At 34.8% G+C, this 7,830-nt stretch overlaps 1 pseudogene; it reads left to right on the top strand.

Moving 5' to 3' along the window:
- The first annotated feature begins 6,723 nt into the window (after positions 1 to 6,723).
- Positions 6,724 to 7,518, top strand: LOC132144301 (GTPase IMAP family member 9-like; annotated as a pseudogene).
- The last annotated feature ends 312 nt before the right edge of the window (positions 7,519 to 7,830 follow it).

Below are 7,830 nucleotides of genomic sequence, written 5' to 3' on the forward strand. Positions count from 1 at the left end.
ACTCTTTGGCCCCTGGACTTCCCACCTCTGATATAGTTGTTGTTACCTCAGGGGATGAGGGGAGTCATCAAAAAAAAAAACTATATATATATATATATATATAATAGAGTACCGGCACCTCTTTTGGGCCACTTAAAGCACTGTTTTTAAGTAAAAACAGAATGGTCCGATTTTAGCTTTGTGAATGAGACGCAAATGTCACTCTCTGACAGCAGGTGCCACTAATGGAACAGCAGGTATGTAAAGGCTGGTGCCCCTTTAAGATCCAATATAATAATGCACATGAGATTTCTTTATACACTGTATACGTTCCCTTAAGACATAACCGACTGTGTTTACGAGAATACTTGCAAAGACAAATATATGGAAATAATGTTGTGTCTATGTGTTCATTCAGAAGCAAGGATATGCAAAAGAGGAATCAATTCTGTGTAAGCGCATTGTCTGAAGCTGCTCTCGGCACATGCTTTGAATGAGTGCGTGCAAGCTCCGAATATGCGCGAATGGTTTAAAACGCTTGAGTCGGCAAGACTTAGAAACAAGTGCAAATGAACAACAGCAATCCGTTTTACCCCAACAAGAGAGTGCACAACGCAAATCAAGTTAGGAATTTTACATCACTATTCAAGATAGCCTGTTGGTCAGGGTGGAGATATATTTTGGAGCCCGACTGGAAAACACAATAGTCCTGGGACATCGGGATAGCGATTTTGCGAGCCGTGCACCTCAGATCTATCCTGTTTGTGAAACACTGGATTCCACATTGGTTTCGTTAAACAAAAGAAATGATTATTTTAAAAGATTGACTGAAAAGAATATTCTGTTCACGAATCGGATCATAAACTTGTATTACCAAGCCAAAGATGATCTATTATTGAACATTTCAAATGAATAAAGACTTCAAGTTCATCTGTAAAGCACACACAGCAAAATCCCCAGAGTAAAATTAACTCTGTTCAGAGAACATTTGGTCCCTCTCTACAGAGAGTTAAAATAACTCTGAAACAGAGTAAAAGTTAATGAGATACTTAAGTGATTAATTAAGTGATGATTGTGCATTAATGATGGACATCTGCTGTTAACAAGTTCTCAGCAGAGGAGGATTCAACAACTCCACAAACAGCATTACCAGCTTCACTTATTACTAACCAGGGGTGCGTTTCCCGAAAGCATCGTTGGCCAACTATGGTCGCAAGTTCATCGGGAAACGCACCCCAGACTGACTTTATTTCTGTCAGACATCTACAGAAGGTCTTATTAAGAATTAGCAGAGGTTTAGATGTTGATGATTTATTGAAAATGTATGATTACCATTATAGTGATGAGTGTTTCCTTCAGTTGGGCAGTTTGACTCTTCTTGCGAGTTTGTGGATTTTGTAACAGCTTTTACCAAAACATGTAATTTGTTACAAAGAAAACCAAAAACAAAGATGATCAGGTGATATAGTGTTTAACAGCAGATAGTAAAAAAATGCGCTTATATCGTCACTGTCCAAAAGTGGTCATTTGATGTTAATAGATTATATTCACTAACAATACTCTCTTGCTACAGATTGGACATTTTGAATTTTTTTAAATACATAATAGGGGATTTTTTTTTTCTGAGACACAGACATCAAGAATCAGATTATGAATCTCAACAATGGTAACATGCTGCAATGCATGCTGGGAGCCACAATAGTATAAAACTCATGGCTCCCAGGATGCATTGCGGCATGAAACATGTTACCATTGTTGAGATTCATAAGCTGATTCTTGATGTCTGTGTCTCAGAAAAAAAAAATCCCCTATTATGTATTTAAAAAAATTCAAAATGTCCAATTTGTGGCAAGAGAGTATTGTTAGTGAACATAATCTATTAACATCAAATGACCACTTTTGGACAGTGATGATATAAGCGCATCATTCTACTTTTTGTTGTTGAAAATTAGATCACCTGAATATCTTTGCATCTGGCATTCGTTGCAACAAATTACATGTTTTGGTAAAAGCTGTTACAAAAACCATAAACACTCAAAAAATATAAGCTAGAGTCAAACTGCCCAACTAAAGGAAACATTCATCACGATAATGGTGATCATACATTTTCAATAAATCGTCAACATCTAAACCTCAATGCTCAATACGAACTTCTGTAAATGTATGACAGAAATAAAGTTAGTCTGGTTAGTAATAAGTGAAGCTGGTAATGCTGTTTGTGGAGTTGTTGAATCCTCCTCTGCTGAGAACTTGTTAACAGCAGGTGTTCATCATTAATGCCCAATCATCACTTAATTAATCACTTAAGTATCTCATTAACTTTTACTCTGTTTCAGAGTTATTTTAACTCTCTGTAGAGAGGGACCAAATGTTCTCTGAACAGAGTTAATTTTACTCTGGGGATTTTGCTGTGCATAAAGCTATCATTTGACTTTATAAACTTTTATTTCATGCATTATTTTTATGGATTTGTTAACTGAATGCAAAGGGTGAATTCTAGGAGAATGTTTGTTTCAGCAGAGAATCAGTTGCCATATTGGTTGAAATCCCCAGACTGTTTACTTAAATATTACATTGAAAATGACATTAAAAATAAAAGTAATCACTTTGATAATCTAAAATACTTTTGAGATGTAGTCTGGTTACCCCCTATTTAAAATGTAATTATAATGAAATACAGTTACTCATATTTTATAAGTTAAATACGTAATGCAGTTACATGTATTTCGTTAGTCCCCAGCCCTGTCCACCAGCACTAGGCACCTGCCCAAGAACAGAGGTGTATTATCTGCAACAGTAATGAATGTGATGCTTCTTTTGAGCCAAGAGGGGGGACTGTAAGAAAGTAGGCTTCCCCGACCCGGATTCCACTCCACAATCGATCATGCTAATTTCTTAATTATTATAGAGAAGATGAAAGTCAACAGTTATGGTGTTTAGATAATTTGGGATGATCACAAATGCAGAAGAGAATAATATGAAGAATTTACCAATTTAGTGATCATCATACAGTGTCACTTACAGTGTGTTTGGAAGTCAAAGCTTTCTTAACTAATAAATAATGAATCTAAACAATGATGACATGCATCTTGCAGCAATGCATTCTTGGAGCCCTGCATGAGTTTTGTATGATTCACCAAGAATACATTGCAGCATGAAGGATGTAATTATTGTTGAGATTTTTTAACTGCAAAGAGTACACAATAAAATCAGTAATTATAGTCGAGGTATGGTAAGTGTTGTGGTTACTGTGCTTTACTGGGCATTTACTAAGAGGATCAAGCTACAGCACTGTGGTAAAATCACACACGTTCAGTGGCATTCACAACAGATTTGTAAAGAAAACGTCAAACTGCACTTGCTTTCACATTAACTGCACACAATCAGAACAGTACTTTTAAGAAAAAGTGATGAAGACGTTTAAGATCTTGATGAAGATGTTTATTGCAGCATAGCAGTGACAAAGTATATGTAGTACCTTGGGTTCAACAGAGTCAGAATGAACCCAGAACATCCTAAGCTCAAACCTTTTGTACATATTGAGTTTACTACCTTTCATGTAATTGAAGTTGGTCCTGTTGTAACAGCTTTAGTCTGTAAGTTAATTAGGTTCTGGCACCCCTTTGTCTCAGGTGTTTTAATGAAGATTTTAAGTTGTCATATTTTTGTATTGTGCATTATCTCAAATGTATTTTTTGTATAAAATAAGTGAATTACACTTGAAATATAACTTGTTTATTTATTTGAGGAATCATCATTTTGCATTTAAAGGGAGAGTTCACCCAAAAATTCAGCACATAAATTCATCAATTTCTCCCTAAATACAAGTAATAAGTGGCCGGAGAACTGGGTGAAGAATAGAGTGAACTTTATAGTTACTTACACTATGTGTATCCTATATGAATAAAACACATTGGCAAATTAAATTTGTTTGTATTGTTATAGAGGAAGGGGGCGTGATGTCACAGCTCTAGCACCATGGTGGCTGATGGGAAAAATCGTCATTTTATGAGTCTACTTGTTGTTATGCACCAATGAAGTCGTATCTATGGGAAGAACATGTTGTGTTGATGGATGTAATGTCCATTTACATGATCAAAGGGGCAAAAAAATTAGACAACGGACATTCCAAGATGGCGCTTCCGAGTCCGGTCGCCTTCCAGGTCGCTGCGCTTAAATTGTGTTTTTATTTTCTTTTTTTTACCTACTTTTGCTTTCTCTTTTTACACAAATAACCTCTGAACTGATCACTTACAACAAAGGAACACTTTTGGACATTGGTAACAACTTCACTAACCTGTTTTAGGATACTTTATCCCTCAATTCGTGCAGGATTCTGCTGTAACGCCGTCTGAAAACTTCTCTGTTTTATGGATGGACAGGACGGTCGGTTAATCCAAAGGTGGAGGAGTGTGTTTCATGATCAACAAGAAATGGTGTGACCCCAGGAATATCTTCACTCTGTCGTGCTCCTTCTCGTCTCATATGGGACATTTATCCATTATTTCCCACCCATTCTATCTGCCCCGGGAGTTTTCATTGATCATTGTTACTGCTGTTTACATTTGTCTAAGCTTTGTCTGAGCTTCACGATGCACTCAGTGGCAACATCAAAAAAACATCCTGATGCTGCTATTATCCTCATTGGGGACTTTAACAAAGCCAACCTCAGGCAGGTTATGCCTAACTTTTATCAGCATGTTCATGTAAAGAGAAAAACCATCACAGGCCAATTTGTAATGTGTAATGGATGTGTTTTGTAGGCAAATGACAGATGCATACAACAATATTTCAAAACTTAACATTTAAAATAAAAAAGATAAAAACAACTAAAAAATATTAAAGAGCAAAAGGTATAAGAAACACCAAAAGAAAAAAAAAACTACATATGTATATATAAATAATTTCATTTCCATTTAGTTTGTTGAAGTATTAAAATAAATCAAATTAAATAAAACTAAAGCTTAATAAGAGACGTATTCAGACATAATAAATTAAAACATAATTTACCAAAATAACAAATACAAATAATACTAATTAAACGACAGTAGTAATAATAACACTGCTAAACACACATGCTAGAAAACAACAACTTACACATAGTAAGAAATTGTTATAAAAACTGAAACAGACACTAAACAAGTAGGAAAGAGGAGAAATAAAAAGCAATACTTTTCATGTTATTAGATCACGTTTCAAGAAGATATTTAGTAAATTTCCTGCCGTAAATATATTAAAACTTATTTTTGATTAGGAATATTATGCATTGCTTAGAACTTTATTTGGACAACTTTAAAGGCGATTTTCTTAATAATATTATTTATTTATTTATTTATTTATTTTTTTTGCACCCTCAGAATCATATTCCAGATTTACAACACGTAAATTCATCTTCTCCTCCCGAAAGACATTAAAGTAAGTTTCTGGTGAACTGGGAGAACAGTACAGTAAAAAATGTTGTGATGTATTTTCTAAATGAAATCAACAAAACATGTCGTCAAATCATAGACATCGGAGTGTATTTTATAAGCTACAACTGCATTGTTTTGCTAGTACTTATGTGTATGTATATATCTAAAACATAAAATCAGCATTATGGTTGAACACACTGACAAGCGCTCAGTGCGTCTGTCTCTGGCTCAGTGCCAGGAAAAGAGGAAAGCAGATTTGAATTTAGCAGTTGATCACGTGGCACTGAACGTTCTTATCACATCCGCGTAACCATAGGCTCAAAGGGTTAATGAAGATTTTACAGATTTTACGATTGTACTCTTGTCGTGTCAGAAAATGATAAGAGTTCCAGTTTTATGGATGGCACCATCTTTGATATTTCTTTGTCCACTGTCGCTATGATTACTTGCTAGGAAGGAATACAGGCTTGTCTCCGGTTGTTCGTTCATACAGACAGAATCCGAGAAGCTACCTGCTTTTCTTCTTACAAGTCCTCTACAAAAGATTTCTGTAACAAATTAAACTCTTAAATGTACAAGTTAGAAATAAATTGTCTAAGATGCATATAAGCAAACTGACACTTTGTATTTAGAATGACAAATGATTATTATTTAAGAACATAATCGTAATAATGACAATAATATTTTTGAGCAGTTATACTGAAAAATAACAACAGCAGTCATGTGACCATAAATTCAAAAAAGGGGAGTTACTCTGCACCCTCGTGTTCTTTCAGTCCTTTCGTTTCTCATTCATCCAGATAGAAGAAGAAAGAGAAAGAGAGCGGTGAGCACTGCATAGAAAATTGTTCTCTGAGCACAAGGATTTCTACAGAGATTGCTTCAGAAATTTCAGGTCAGTAAAAGTCAATTATAAATAATTTAATAGCCACAAAATTATAGTCTAATGTAGACTGTACAAAGATATTACTATTATATTACAAAAAAAAAAGTTAAATGGATTAGAAAATAATGGGAGCCACATGACTCAACCATTTGAGAAACTGATATGTTAGTTACAAAGGGATGTTGAGTTTTTAAAGCACATTTACAATCAACACAAATTGAACTGCTTTACAGCTCCAGCAAAACTTAGACGTAAAACCACTGAGAATATGAAAAATCAAACAGATCACTGAGAGACTTAAAAAAGATAAAATACACAATAAAAATGATTAAATAACCTGAATAAAAGCTCTTACCAAATATCATAATATTATAACACTAGGCATCATAATTCTAGGTTGTTCTAGGAGGTTCTCTACTCGTGTAAGAGTCTGAAGAGTCTCTAGATATGACTTCAGTTGGTGTTGATGGTAAAAATCACTGATCACAAAAAAAGAAAAGGAAATTAAAATAAAACTCTTAGTAACTTAAGTGATTTAATTTGATTTTAAACCTAAACAAAATGTTCTATCAAAGTCAAGTGTGTGTTATGATTGTGAAAACAATGTGTCTGTCTAACTTCAGGAGATCTGAGGATTGTTTTGCTGGGAATGACTGGAGCTGGAAAGAGCGCAACTGGAAACAGCATCCTGGGAAAAGATGAGTTTAAAGTGGATTTCAATCCAGAGTCAGTTACTCGACAGTCTAAGAAAAAAGAGATAAAAAAAGGTGAAAGACTGATAATGATAATCGACACCCCCGGCCTCCAGGATTAAAAAACAAAGTTAAATGAAGTGCACGCTGAAATAAAGAAGTGTATGGTCATGTCCTCTCCTGGTCCTAATGTGTTCCTGCTGGTCATCAGACTGGATGAAAGATACACTGAGGAAAAGATGAACACAGTGAAATGGATTCGGGAGAACTTTGGAGAAGAATCTGCTTGCTTTACCATCATTCTCTACACTCACTACTACGACAGTTAATAATCAGCTGTGGTGGCAGATATCACGCAGTCAACAATGAGGACAAAAATAAAGCTCAAGTCAATAAACTGCTGTTAAAGATGGATAAAATGGTGCTTAAAAATGAAGGGAAGCACTACACTAATGTGGTGCACCATACAACCCAGGCAATGCTTAACTGGTTGATAGCAGTAGTTGTAGTACTAGTAGCAGTGCTATTTGCAGTACAAGCAGGAGTTTGAGGAAAGTTAATAATAATAGCACCAGTATTTTTTTTTTTTACCTTACTTAATGTATAAAAATTTATACAAATCTAGTAATCTTTAGTATTCACATCAGAGGTGGGAGTAAGTCACATGTGCAAGTCTCAAGCAAGTCCAAGTCAAATTTTATGAGAATCAAACAAGTCAAATCACGTCAAGTCACTTCTTATGTCAAGCAATTCAAGTCATGTCACTGTCAGGTCATACAAATGTTTGATGACTTAACTGAATTTATATATTAAAATAAGTTAAAACTACAGTAGTTATAGAGGGAGTTTTATTTGCAACAAT

Source organism: Carassius carassius, chromosome 7 (genome assembly GCF_963082965.1).
Source record: "Carassius carassius chromosome 7, fCarCar2.1, whole genome shotgun sequence".
Classification (NCBI taxonomy): domain Eukaryota; kingdom Metazoa; phylum Chordata; class Actinopteri; order Cypriniformes; family Cyprinidae; genus Carassius; species Carassius carassius.